This window comes from Rattus norvegicus, chromosome 5 (genome assembly GCF_021556685.1).
Source record: "Rattus norvegicus strain SHRSP/BbbUtx chromosome 5, alternate assembly SHRSP_T2T, whole genome shotgun sequence".
NCBI lineage: Eukaryota > Metazoa > Chordata > Mammalia > Rodentia > Muridae > Rattus > Rattus norvegicus.
In genome coordinates this window covers 151,350,358-151,364,998 of record NC_141538.1, presented here as the reverse complement: position 1 = coordinate 151,364,998, position 14,641 = coordinate 151,350,358, and the positions used below count along the sequence as shown (strand labels likewise).

The 14,641-nt window shown below is 43.7% G+C and overlaps 1 protein-coding gene and 1 long non-coding RNA gene across 3 annotated transcripts in view; one reads left to right on the top strand and one right to left on the bottom strand.

The window, feature by feature from the left end:
* The window catches only part of Wasf2 (WASP family member 2), a 65,303-nt gene extending 51,012 nt beyond the window's left edge, over nt 1-14,291 (bottom strand). Inside the window, 1 exon segment of one of the 2 annotated variants that reach the window (NM_001394051.1) lies at nt 14,099-14,291. The gene's annotated coding sequence lies outside the window, so the exon portion shown is untranslated. 2 annotated transcript variants of the gene reach the window in all.
* On the top strand, nt 8,213-12,146 carry LOC148006088 (uncharacterized). The gene is made up of 2 exons (XR_015621193.1): nt 8,213-10,571; nt 11,880-12,146. It is a non-coding gene; the product is annotated as an uncharacterized LOC148006088 (long non-coding RNA).
* Nucleotides 14,292-14,641: the final 350 nt, after the last annotated feature.

The window sequence follows — 14,641 nt, the reverse complement described above, 5'->3', positions numbered from 1 at the left end:
TTAGGGTGACTGGGGATGGGCAGAGGTCGGCAGGTCTTCCGTTACCTGGCTGTAGAGAAGAAAGGACAAGGAGAGAAGAGAAGCTGCCATGAGAGGAGATGAGCATGCAGCCAGCCAGTAACAAGGGACATATGGCTGGGACATAAGTTAGCATAGCTGCAAAATCTGCCCAATCTAGGCTTACAGCTTGTAAGTAACATACCTGGATTCTGTGCCTTTTATATGGGCTAGCTAGAATTTATAATCCTCTTTACAGGTCGCAGCATTAAGACGGTTGAGGACCACTGCCCTAGAGGAGAAATCATCCCTTTGCACCAAAATGGTACCAAGGAAAACTAAGGACATTTCTGCCATCCCCACCCTCATCCCAAAGGCAAAGACAGTAAATACAGAGAAGAAATGACTGAAAGACACTGAATGCCACGCCCTCAGCTGGACATCCCCCACTTCTGGCAGGCCACCACAACGCGGTTCCAAATAACATCAGAAGAGCACGCGCAGGAGAAAACTGACCACTCACTATTAAGTCCACTCTGACCACAAAGTCTGAGAGAAGCAGACAGAAGAGAATAACATGGGGCTGGGGATTTAGCTCAGTGGTAGAGCGCTTGCCTAGCAAGCGCAAGGCCCTGGGTTCGGTCCCCAGCTCCGAAAAAAAACAGAAAAAGGGAAGAAGAAAAAAAAAAAAAAGAGAGAGAGAATAACACACTCTGTTCACAGATGTCAAGGTTGACAAGACCAGACCAAGTAGGCTGCAAAGAAACTGAATGTCACTGGAACAGCCATGATTAACAACCTGCAGGTCTGGGGGAAGGAAGGTACAGTCAATGAATTCCTGACCATAGTGCTTTGGATGGTGCCACCAAAACTGAGACCGTCTAATCTGCTAATTCTAACTATACTTTTTGTATCAAAAACAACAACAACAACAACAACAACAACAAAAGTGTAATTCTAGAATAGACAGATGATGTGCCAGAAGGAAAATGCCATTCTCTAATTTATGCTAACAACTGTTACTGAGCACTGGACAAAGGAGTGGCATCATTTAATGCTCCAAATATTTCTCTGAAATATACTCTACATTTTACAGATAAGCAAACAGGCTAAGAGAAGCTGCAAGAAACTACATACAAATCTCAGAGAATTTGGGGGGAGGGGATCTCATTCTATAGCCCAGGCAGGCCTGTGTGTCCTCTGTGTTAGAACCTTAGCCCTTACCTATTGGACCTGGCTCAGTATTTACATTCGTTATGCTGTTGCTGTTCTGCGCTTTGTGTTTTGAGATAGGGCCTCACTCTGTAGCCCAGGCTGACCTAGAACTCACTCCAAAACCAGGCTGGCCTCAAACTCAGAGACCCACCTGTTTGAGCATTGGATTAAAGATGTGCACCACCACACCTGGCTTCAGAATTTAAATTCTTAGTCATATAGCAATACTACCTCCTACCATCTGGCAAAAACACCAAGAAATAGATATGTAAAATGAGGTGGGTAATCTCAGGGTATAACATACACCTGCAATTCCAGCACTTGGCAGGTAGAGGCTGGAGGATCAGAAATTTCAAGGACATCTTTTGCTACACTGTGAGTATAAGGTCAGGATGGGCTACATAAAACTCTAAAAATCTAAAAGTCTCAAAATCTAAAAATAAAGAACCAGCATAGTGGAGCACACCTTTAATCCCAGCAGAGCCAAAGCCAGTCAGAGGCAGCTGAAGCTCAGCTTGGTCTACAAAATAAGACTGTCTCAAAACCAAAAACAAATGATGATGATAATAGATAAGTAAGTACATCAGCTGGGAGCCAGGCATGGTGGGACACGCTAATAACCTCAGCTACCTAGACAGGAAAATGAGAATCCAAAACCACCCTGAGCTACACACTGAGCTTCAGGACAGCACAGGCAGCTTAACCTGACCCTGTCTCAAACAAAACAAAACCATACAAACTGAGCTCATTCCTGCAATAGAAGATGGAGGTGAAAGGACCAAAATCGTAGGCCATCCTCAGCTATATAATGAGTTCTAAGCCAGCCTGGGATACATGAGACCCAATCTCCAAAAAGAACGGGAGGTGGGGAGGGGGTTATTTCAGTCTAAACTTTGCTATTCATGAGCAGAGTGACTTTTTAGTTCTTTTTTTTTTTTTTTCCCCCCCCGGAGCTGGGGACCGAACCCAGGGCCTTGCGCTTCCTAGGCAAGCGCTCTACCACTGAGCTAAATCCCCAACCCCTCAGAGTGACTTTTTAAAAGTTCATTGCAGGGCTGGAGAGATGGCTCAGCGGTTAAGAGCACCCGACTGCTCTTCCAGAGGTCATGAGTTCAATTCCCAGCAACCACATGGTGGCTCACAACCATCTGTAAAGAGATCCGATGCCCTCTTCTGGTGTGTCTGAAGACAGCTACAGTGTACTTATATATAATAAATAAATAAATCTTTAAAAAAAAAAAAAAAGTTCATTACAGGGGTTGGGGATTTAGCTCAGTGGTAGAGCGCTTCTAGCAAGCGCAAGGCCCTGGGTTCGGTCCCCAGCTCCGAAAAAATGAAAAGAAAAAAAAAAAAAAAGTTCATTGCAGGGACTGGAGAGATGGCTCAGTGTTTAAGAGCTGACTGCTCTTCCAGAGGACTTGGGTTCAATTCCCAGCAACCACATGACAGCTCACAACTGTCTATAACTAGACATGCAAGCAAGCAAAACATCAATGTACATAAATTAAAAATAAAATTTTTAGGGCTGGAGAGATGGCTCAGTGGTTAAAAGCACCGACTGCTCTTCCTGAGGTCCTGAGTTCAAATCCCAGCAACCACATGGTAGCTCACAACCATCTGTAATGGGATCTGATGCCCTCTTCTGGTGTGTCTGAAGACAGCTACAGTGTACTCATATACAATAAATAAAATCTTAAAAAAATAAATAAATAAATAAAATTTTAAAGGTTTGTTTCTGAACTGATATAATTTATTCATAAAATATTAAAAGTAGCTACTAACAGTTTATCTCAAATGATGGAGATTGATCATACCAGAATATATTGGGAGCTCAGAGCACTGCAAATTATCACCCATGAACCTGAGGCAGCCTGCAAGCTAGAGAGGGACAAAGTCGGTCTTCTACTTATCAAAATCCAATTTTGATTTTAGGAATCTACAATTCCTAATGTAAATGGAAGAGTATACCAATAAGTATGAAGCAAGATTTTCTACACAGTTAAACAATTTCTCAAGATCTGTTTTGAAGTTAGGTCTGATGGTACAGGCCTTAATCCCAATGCCCTGGAAAGCTGAGGCACAGCTGAGACAAGTGCAAGGTCCTGTGAGTGAGGCCTAGTGAGACCCTATTTCAAAATGGAAAAGCAAAACGGAGGGCTGAGGATGTAGTTTAGTCGTGAAGCTCTCCCCTAGCATGAATGAGGCTCCAGGTCAATCCAAGCACCAAGAAAGGGGTTGGGGGGACGAAGAGGGGGAAGAAGAAAAAGAGGCAGAGGAGTAAGAGGAGGAAACTGTTTTTTGATACTTGCTAGAACAATGGCATCTTGGGGAGAAGAGGGGGTGATTCTAAATACTTGAGAGCCAAAGAACTGTTCTTGTTATTCCACTGTGTCGACCACAGAGTTTAAAGTAGTGTAAGCTATAAGATATGTGTGTAATAAATACATAGGTGTGCATACACTCAAACTGAAACTAAAATGGACCATAACTCTCTGAAAATGCCATCTATATCCTAAAAATAAGAAACTTAATTTTATTCAACTGGAATTAATCTTACAACTAGAGAGTCCACTTCAGGTTTCCTACATTTCACCAGAGAAGGAATACCAGAGCTCGACATCAAACATCATAAGCAAAGCTTAGCAGCCTTTCTCATCAATTTCAAGCTGTTTATTTTTAGGTTTCTAGAAATCCTGATGCGAAGCAGATTTGTTCTAAGATACGTACGTCTGTATCTGAACAGCATTCCCTCTGTACAATCCTTGTTTCTATTCTTCTCTTTTCTAATTCAATTCTGTTTGGTTTCTAAGTTAAGAAGTGTGTTTCATTTGCATAAATGGTAACTATTCTGAGATACTATTCATGACTATACATTTGAATTCTCTAGAGTACCATTCATAACTTCAAATGAAACAGGAAAAAAACATTCATTCAACTTTACCTTAATGGTGACTAAGATATATGTGATGCTAATGGTATGCTACCGTAGGCAACGAGTCCACCCGACAGCCGCAGGAGAGCTACGGAAGCGGCCTAACACACAATCATAATCGCACTTAAGACATCAGATTTTTGGGGGTGATTTTGCTGTTACTCAACTTTATGGTTTTTTTACGATTTTTAAATTTTATATTCACATGTATGAATGAATCTGTATGTACGAATACCAAGACACCAGAAGGTATCGGATTCTCTGGAACTAGCACGACAGGCAGTGTAAGCCCCATGTGTGGATGATGGGAATTGAACTGGGGTCCTCGGGAAGAGCAACAGGCACTCCATTTCCAAGCCACCTCTCCTTCTCTGAACTGCATATTTCTTAAACACAACTTTATAGATGACAGTGTCAGCTGCAAGTCATGCAAAGTAAATATATGTAAGCTACTGGCAAGCATGTATGACTAGTGTGCAGCTTTCCAGTGTATTATCTCCCACGTGCAGGCTAATGGGCATCATCAGGTAAATGTGCTTCCACCAAGACCAACCCAACAAACCTGAGTTCTATCCCCAGAGCCTACACAGTAGAAGAGAACAGAATCCTGAAAGTTGTCCTATGGTCTCCATATATGCACTGTAGCACACACATGCCCACACCACAAAAATAAAAAATGTAAAAGACAGGCTGGAGAGAAGATTCAGTGGTTGAGAGCACTGACTATTCTTCCAGAGGTCCTGAGTTCAAATCCCAGCAAACACATGGTGGCTCACAACCATCTGTGATGGGATCTGATGCCCTCTTCTGGTGTGTCTGAAGACAGCTATAGTGTATTTATTATATATAAAAATAAATAAATCTTTAAAAAAAAAAAACTGGGGGCTGGGGATTTAGCTCAGTGGTAGAGCGCTTACCTAGGAAGCGCAAGGCCCTGGGTTCGATCCCCAGCTCCGAAAAAAAGAACCAAAAAAAAAAAAAAAAAAAAAAAAAAAAAAAACTGGCTTAGTGTCAGGCAGTGGTGGTGTATGTATGCCTTTAATCCCAGTACTCAGGAGACAGAGTTTGAGGCTACTCTGGTCTATAGAGACAGCTCCAGGGAATAAATATATATTCTATTTCTTAGAATTGGAGTAACGGGGGCTGGGGATTTAGCTCAGTGGTAGAGTGCTTGCCTAGGAAGCACAAGGCCCTGGGTTCGGTCCCCAGCTCCGAAAAAAAGAACCAAAAAAAAAAAAAAAAAAAAAAGAATTGGAGTAACGGCTCAGCAGTCTAGAACACCTGCTGCTCTCACGGAGGATGCAGTGCCCACATGGTAGCTCACGATTACCTGTAACTCGAGGTCCAGGTGACCTAATACCCTCTTCTGACATCCATGGGCACCAGCACACACATACTATAGTCAAAACAGGAAATAAATAAATCTTTTTGCTGTTGTTGTTTTTGATTTTTCTAGACAGGGTTTTTCTGTGTTGCCCGGGCTCTCCTCGAACTCTCTCTGTAGACCAGACTGGCCTCAAACTCTGAGGTGCTCCTGCCTCTGCCTCCCAAGGGCTGGGATTAAAGGCGTGTGCTATCATCAACCAGCAATAATTTTTTAATTTAGATGACATGTATTTGTGTAGAGGTCAGAGCACAACTTGCAGGAGTTAGTTCTCTCACATGAGAGTCCTATGGTTAGTTGTAATTGTCAACTTAACACAATGCAGAATCATCACAGAAGAACATGTCAGCAAGACTGTCTAGACTAGGACAACCTGTAGGCATGTCTGTAAGACCTGATACCTTAACTGATGTGGAAAGACTCCCTGGCTTTGAGTCCTAGACCTAGAAAGAGAAGTGCACTAAGCAACAGAAGCGTGCATGCATTTGCCACTCTCTCTGCTCTTGACTGAGGATGTGATTAGTTACTTCAAAGTCCTGCCTCAATGGATTATGAGCTAGAATTGTGAGCAAAATGTAAGCCCTTTCTTTCTCCCCTAAGTCACCTTGTCAGGTTATTTCATTACAGCAACAGACAGGAAGCATTTTCATTCAGAGACTGAACTCAGGTCTTCGGGTATGGTAGCAAGAGGCTTTACCCTGGAGACCTTAAGCCTGTGTTTTAGAGTTCTAAAGTATCTAAACAAGGACAGCAAATGATAGACCTGAGCCAGAAAACTCAAACTTCAGTTAAGAAGACTCCTAACCGGTTCTAGCAGGTTTTAAAAGGCAATTCTAGTTGATCTTTAGGACTGAAGCTTTCTGAGTCTTTCATTCATGGAAGTAAAAGTCTGCTGGCTCCGTACTCCACCTAATCTTAATCAGTGATAAGAAATTGAATTTACATAGATCTGCATAAATAATTCAGCTCTCCGTACTGCTCCAATATATTTTAACTTAATAAAATAAAATCTGAACAGAATAAAAATCATGTGGCTATTTTAAAGTTGTCATCTCCTGATTTCCCTCAATTTCTCTTCTCATCCAAAGACAGGGACCTATAACCAGAAAGGAGGAACAGAAGCCAGGCATCCATCTCAGAACGTCTGCACCCACTTCCCTCTGCAGGCCATCAAGCCACTCTGCTAACTCAGTGGTTTTCAACTGGGCCATTCCGGCTCTCCAGTGTCTGTGTAACAATGTCTAGAGATATTTCTGGGTGTCACATTTGGGGTGGGGGGAAGGGGTATCACATCACTACTGGCAGTGGATAGCAAACTGGAGGCTGTTTAAAGCTGTTTAAATTTCTAATCTGACCATGAAATGGAATTGAGAGAAACCCACACAAATGAAGTAAGAGAAGGCAGACACAGTGGCATAAGATGTCAAGAGGCTGAGGCAGGAGGACCAGGAATTCAAGACTGTCCTGGGCTAAAGAGTGAGATCCTATCTCAAAAACAAAACCAACACCCCCGCCCCCCCTACCCCACGAATAAAACAGATTAGCCCTTATTAAGTTTATACGTTATGTTATACGCTAACCATACAAAAATGAATAACAAAGCTGGGTAGTGGTGCCACATGTCTATAACCCCAGCACTTGTGAGGCAGAGGCAGGCGGACCCCTGTGCATTTGAGGCCAGCCTGGTCTACACAATGCCAGAGCTATGTAGTGAGACCCTGAACGGAAAAAATAAAAAATTAAAAGGCTGGGGATGTGGCTCAGTGGTGTGGCACTTGCCCAGCACATATGAGATTGGTCCTGGGTTCATTTTCCATTAAAAAGAGAGAGAGAATAACATTGAGTCCTGTCCTTAAAAAGTACACAGGGGGTTGGGGATTTAGCTCAGTGGTAGAGCACTTGCCTAGCAAGCACAAGGCCATGGGTTCGGTTCCCAGCTCCGGAAAAAAAAAGTACACAGTAAGCCAGGGGTGATGGCACACACCTTTGATCACAGCACTTGGGAGACACATGCAATAGAATCTCTCTGAGTTCCAGGATACCCAGGGCTACAGGAAAAAAAGAGGAGGAAGAGGAGAAGAGAAAGAGGAGGAAGAATAAGAGGAGGAAGAGGAGGAGAAAGAGCAGGAGGAGAAGCTGCAGCAGCTCACAGTCAGAGAAAACAATTTTATAACTTGTCCGACTTGGGGAGGAAATAATAATATAATTACATCATGTCCCCCTTTCTTCCCTCCTTCCAAACCTTCCAATATACCCACTCCTGCTTTCTTCCCTTTTGAAGGCCTTTCCCCCTTTTTGTGTGTATATGTGTATCAGTGTGTGTTCAATCAGCGGTACTTGGCTGGATATGTTTTCACTTAGTGTTGGATAACCAAGGTACGCTCTTCCCTGGTCTCAGGATTCAGTAGTTTTTGTAGTCTAAGCTTTGAGTCTGATTAATGTGGCTTAACAAAGGAGGGATAGAAGGTAGTCAACGACCATTTCCTAAAGCAGAAAAAGGCTTCTGAGATCGGCTTTAAAGGATACGCAAAGCACCCAATGTCATAGCCTTCTTCCCAAAGGAGCCATTCAGTTCTCTAGTCAATCAAAAGCGATGGACCATCAACTCTTTCTCATGTCATGCTGGAGAGCCAGTCAAACTACAACTTCCTCCTATGTTTTTTAATTGTATTTTTATTATTTTTAACTATGTATATGTGTGTATTTGTATGTGGGTATGTACACATGAATGCAGGTGCCCACAGAGACCAGAGATCTCAGTCTCCTGGAGCTGGCTTCGATCCACCTGATGTGTTGTTGGGAGTTAAACTCAGTTCCTCTGGAAGAATAATTAACGCATGCTCTTAACCACTGAGCCATCTCTCCAGCCCCTCAACCTACAACTCTCAATGTCTTCTGTTCGCATCACTGGTGCACGGGAGTCTGTCTCCTTTACCCAAAGTATGCATTTCTACCTATCCCAAATGATCACTTGTCACGCCACTGAACCTCAGTAAGGCTAATAAAAATAACCTTCAGCTGGCCAGGGATGGTGGTCCACGTCTGTAATCCCAGCACTCAAAATCTAGTCAACGGGCAAATGATTTTATTTTATTTTATTTATTTATTTTTTTTTTTTTTGGAGACAGGGTCTCTCTGGCTCCTAGAACTTACTTTGTAGACCAGGCTGCCCCCAAACTCACAGAGATCCATCTGCCTCTGCCTCCCAGGTACTGGGATTAAAAGTGTCTGTCATATCTGCCTGGCCTGAATCCTCTTTTAACATACTTAACTCATGTTACTGCCAAAATAAAACTCACCAAAAAAAATATCATTGAGCAGTTACAATGTGATATGTCAGCAATATATTCATAGGTTTATCAGGTAAAAATTTCACAACCTAACAACTTTTGAGTTCAACCCCTGGATACCAAATGAAAGGAGAGAACTGGGGGTTGGGGATTTAGCTCAGTGGTAAAGCGCTTGCCTAGCCCTGGGCTCGGTCCCCAGCTCCGGAAAAAAGAAAAAAAAAGAAAAAGAAAAAAAAAAAAAGAAAGGAGAGAACTGACCCCCAAAGTAGTCCTCTGACCTCCACACACCTTCTGTGGCACACATACATCACACACACACACACACACACACACACACACACACACACACACACACGAGAAATAATGTATTTACCTTTGTTTTATATGGATTGGTGTTTTGCATGCATTCATGTCTATGTGAAGGTGACAGATCTTGGAGTTACAGTTGTGAGCTACCATGTAGTGCTGGTATTTGAACCCAGGTCCTCTGGAAGAGCAGTCAGTGCCCTCAACCATTGAGCTAGAGAGATAAACAGTTCTTCCTGGTTAAGTATTGACATCAGAGCTCCTGTGCCACTTAATAAGCACATTTTTCATGGACAATTCTGATAGGACCAGTTTGAAGCTCTGGTCTTTAGGAATTCCAAACACAAAAGAAATATAAGCCACAGTTCCCTGGCTTGAGTTTTTGTTGATGTTTGTCACAGACATGATTGCTTTGTGTAGACCTTGCTGTTCCAGGGCTCATTCTGTAGACCAGGCTGGCCTCAAACTCACCCCTGGCCTCCCCCCCCCAAGTGCTGAGATTATTTACCCAGAATCACAAGGGTATCTTTGAATGTCACATACTAGTTCACCACTCTACAATTATTTTCAACAGTATCAGCGCCTATGAAATGGAAGAAAATGGGCAGTTCCTATTCCCTAGTCCAATCCCACAACTACTCCACCTCTAGCTGCCAATCCACCATTCCACAACCTCTCTACACCCCTGTCAAAGTGCTATTAACAGACACTATGGAGCCATTCAAATGGGAGGATGAACTGAATGAAGGCTTCAAACACAGTGGCCCTATAGTCTGTGGAACAAAATTCTTAAAATCTATGTTGCCCCGGGGTTTCTTACAAAGAGAAGAAACCTTTCAATGTCAAACAATGAACTTCATTCTATAGCAGAGGTATGTCAGAAGATCTAAGAGTACATATGGGATGAACGAAGATGTAGCTTAATTGGTGGAGTTTGGCCTAGCATGCACTGAGGTCCTGGCTTCCATCCCTAACCCCACAAAAACTGGGTATAATGGCACAAGCCTGTTGGGAGATGGTTTTGTGCACTATGTTAAGGGTGTCTGTACTATTCAAATGCGGATCTCTGTACCCCAGAAAGTTAAGGACTGCCTAGCTTAGGCCTGTAGCTTGTTAATAAAAACACCAGGTCTCTGGAGCTTTGGTTGAGAGCTAGCAGGGGCTAGAGTGATGTAGAAACACCTAGTGGTTATTTGGGGAAAAGAGGGACCTAGAAAACCCACCAAGAATTACTTTTATGGGGCTGGGGATTTAGCTCAGTGGTAGAGCGCTTACCTAGGAAGCGCAAGGCCCTGGGTTCGGTCCCCAGCTCCGAAAAAAAGAACCAAAAAATAAATAAATAAATAAATAAAAAAGAATTACTTTTACACAAGCTTCTAAACCCAGAACTTGAGGTGGAAGTAGAAGGATCAAGAGTTCAAGGTCAGGCTGGAGAGATGGCTCAGCGGTTAAGAGCACTGACTGCTCTTCCAGAGGTCCTGAGTTCAATTCCCAGCAACCACATGGTGGCTTACAACCATCTATAATGAGATCTGATGCCCTCTTCTGGTGTGTCTGAAGGCAGCTACAGTGCACTCAAAATAAATAAATAAGTCTTTAAAAAAAAAAAAAAAAGAGTTCAAGGTTGGGGGCTGAAGAAATAGCTCAGCAGTTAGGAGCACTAGATGTTCCTCTAGCGGACCTAGGCTCAGTTCTCAGCACCCGCGTGGCAGCTCACAACTGTTTGCAGCCCCAGTTCCAGGGGATCCACGGCACCAGGCACGTCCATGATGCACACATATACGCATATAGGCAAAACACCCACACACTAAAATAAGTCCTTTTTTAAAAGATTTATTTATTTATTTTATGTATATGAGTTCTATAGCTGTCCTCAGATACACCAGAAGAGGGCATCTGATCCCATTACAGACGGTTGTGAGCCACCATGTGGTTGCTGGGAATTGAACTCAGGACGTCTGGAGAGCAGTCAGTGCTCCTAACTGCTGAGCCATCTCCACAGCCCCCAAATAATTCTTTTTAAAACAAAGAGTTCAAACTCATCCTCCAGCTACATAGCTAATTCCAGGCAAGCCTGTGCTACAAGAGACCTTGTCTCAAAACACCAAGAAAAATAGAAAGAAAAGAAAAACTTTGACCCAGATTCCATCTATTAGCGATTATCCTGCGTTACACCAAGCATCACCCTGAAGGAACATCAGCTCTAGAATTCTGCAAACATAAATCTTTGAGTGTACAGAAAAGGTACTGCTTTTCTCAATAGCTACAGAAAATAAAGCAGAAAAAAAACCCCACAAATTATTATTTATAAACAGGAGGAGGGCAGAGAGGACAGGTGATGTAACTCAGCTGTAAAATGTGTCTGCTTAGCAGAAACAATGGAGTTCCACTGGCAACACCACAAAGAGAAAAGGTGGGGGGGGGGTCATTTTACTTTATCAAAACAAGTACAGAGAGAGTATTAAAATGCATACTTTGGTACCTAAGAGAAAACGCCCACTGTCTACATTTTAATTAAAGTAAAAGTTTTACATCACAGAAAAAAAGTTTTCTACATAACACTATTTTTCAGTCACTGAAACCAACTTTGCTATACACAGTATTTACTGTTTGAGTGTATTGCGTGTATGCGTGTGCAGCGTGCCTGCTGTCAGACGAAATCAGATCCTCGGGAACTAGAGTCACACACATTCGCACAAAGATATACACACATGCAGACTATTAAAAACAAAATGCTAGAGAGATGGCTCAGCAGGCAAGAGCACTTGTTGTTCTGTCTGAGAACCGAAGTTACCATGGGGGTCATATGATTCACAACCATTCAAAAGAGAAACCTTAAATGTCAAAAACCGAGTAGGGTGTGCTAATGCTTGCTGCCTGTAATCCCAACATTCGAGAGTCTGACGCAGGAAAACACCGGGGACAAGGCAAGCCTGAGTTACATAGGAAAGCCCAGACTCAACATAAATAAATAAATAAATAAATAAATAAATAAATAAATAAACAAACAAACAAACAAACAGCAACATTAAAAAGAAATTAACAACATAGTTATAAATAAATGGGCAAACATATTTTTCAAGTGATGGTGGCTTTGCACCCTCTAGTAGCAAAGTCAGATTATGTTAAAACCCAGAGTTCAATCGCATTAAAACTCAAAGTCTGGGAGGGATGAGGGGAACAGTGAACCAACAGTGAGGACTCAATGAAATGTCCCTTAATTGCTCATCGTGGAGGATTTAAGACCTAAAGTTACTTCACTCTAGATTCTAAAATCTAGAAAAGCATTCTCAATGTCCAGCCAATTCAACGGCCTTTTTCTGGGCAAGCAGAGCCTTCCACATGGCCCGGGACAGTCCTTACAGCTCCCTGACAGGAAGCAGGCTTTAGAAGTCCTTTCCTTCCTTCCTCCTTTAGCTGCTGCTTTTCTGGTTTTAGAATTTCAAACAAAGAAAATACATATTGGCTGCACAGCTAAGAAACGCCCTCTTTCTCTGCAACTTCCTCCTCGGATTTTCCTCCCTAACACTGACATATGAGAACAATACCCACAGCTGGACCTGCTATTTTGATTAACCCAAAGTTCTTGGGGTTTGGAAAACTTAAGGGCTAAGGTACCCAGCCTACTCCTACTCAAAGTCCACCACCTTCACTCATCTACAAGATAAGCAAAGTACAAAGAAAGAAATGCTAACACGGGCAGGCTATTGAAACTTTCACCCCAAGGAACCCAAAGAAATTATACTAGCAGACGGGTAAATTTCCCCTCCGAATAAAACGTAGCTTTCTTACAGAGGAAAGACACCCTGATGACGACACCCTGAGCCAAAACTCAAATTGCTGACCTTTCTTCAGCAGGACACCTGGCCGGGACTCAAACTGAATCCTCTGCTGCTCTGACACACTTCAAAGTGACTTTTAACACTTAGAAATGGCCCTTTCTAAGTCACAGAGCGAGAAAAGGAGATGGACTTATAATCAATAATCCTGAGCTCAAGACCTGGCCTGTCTCCACACCAAAGATCTCTGGGCTAGACCCCTCCCTCCATTTATGACAAAGCAAACTTTTATTAAGAGAACAGTGACTTATCCCTGCCCCGGTGCTTCCCAGAGGAAACACCCTCACGTTAGTAAGCGCCACACAGTACTGTGTCACCCTGAGCAAAGTTACTTCCCTGAAAAAGACTGGGCTTCCTCACCTGCAAACTTACAAGGACAGCTGTATACCTAAGGTTTGGCACATAGTAGGACAACCATTAACATTTCCCTTGGCTTTCTTCCTCTTCAGGGCTGGACTTAAAAATGCCAAGAGTTATCCCAAAGGCTCCAAGAATTTCCTCATCATCTCTGAATCTATGAACGGCTGTATAAAATTTTCTCATCTCAAAGGACCAAAGGACTTGGCCCTACCCCCTCACGTTCTGGTTAGCACCCAGGCTTTGGTACAAGTGGCCCATAAACCAAGGCTCCTCTCTCTTTAGGGCCCATTCTGGGCACACGTGCACACGCTCACACATTATATAGTGTCCTACTCCCAGCTTAGCAGCCAGGGTCCTCGAAAAGCTCTTCAATTACTTTATGGTCCAAATATGGAAACTGAGGCTCAGCCTGGAGAAGAACTTGTCCAAGAGCTCGGGGAGCTGCTGGGACCCAATTCACATCCTTCACATCCTTCGGTGAAGTCTTTTTTTACAAATGGTAAACTGAGGCCCAAAGACGGAAGTGATTTGCTCAAGAGCACACAGTGGGTTGGTGGCAGGGCCACAGGTCGTCACACTTTCGCCGACCCTCCCTAGTCTCCAAAGGGCAGTCTGGGTCACCATCACCCCCGAGGTGTCGCCACAGAGCTGACAGCCCGATTGCCCCTAAGAGCGGCAGTCAGAGCAGACACAGGACGCCCTGGGACCCTGCAGGGGCGGCCGGGCAGGCGCTCGCGTCTCAAGCGGGGCGCGCCCAGGGGGACTTGTTGCTCACCTGACTTCGCGCAGTCGCCCTCAACGACATGAAGGGCTGGGCAGCCGGTCCCTGTCCCCACGGAGTACGCTCCAGCCCACCGCTTTGCGGGCTGCTACACAGCCGGACGCCCCCCTCAGCGCGCTACGCCCCCAACCGCACTCCACCGGCCTGAGTCCGCCATTACACGATTTCCCCGCCCCGGGACGCAGCCACACCCCGCCAACCGTTCTGATTGGCTCCCTGTCCCACCGGCCCTGGTCTTCCACCTATCCCATTGGTCTGAATCCAATGCCAATTAAATAAGTACGCAAAAGACGTATTCAAAGGTAGTGTCCCGGGAACTCCACCCGAGCGACTTCCGCAATCGGAGTAAACAGAGGCGAGGGCAAACCAAGTGAAGTGGAGATGGGAATAAAGGTAAATCGACGCCCAAGTTAGAGTACAAAAATAATCAGCTTAGTAAATGAAAGACCTCGTCTAACATGTGTTGAAAGACAAATTATTTTTATTAGAATCCAGGCATCCAGTATTTTTTATGTAAGGAACAGGCCGAGCCTATGA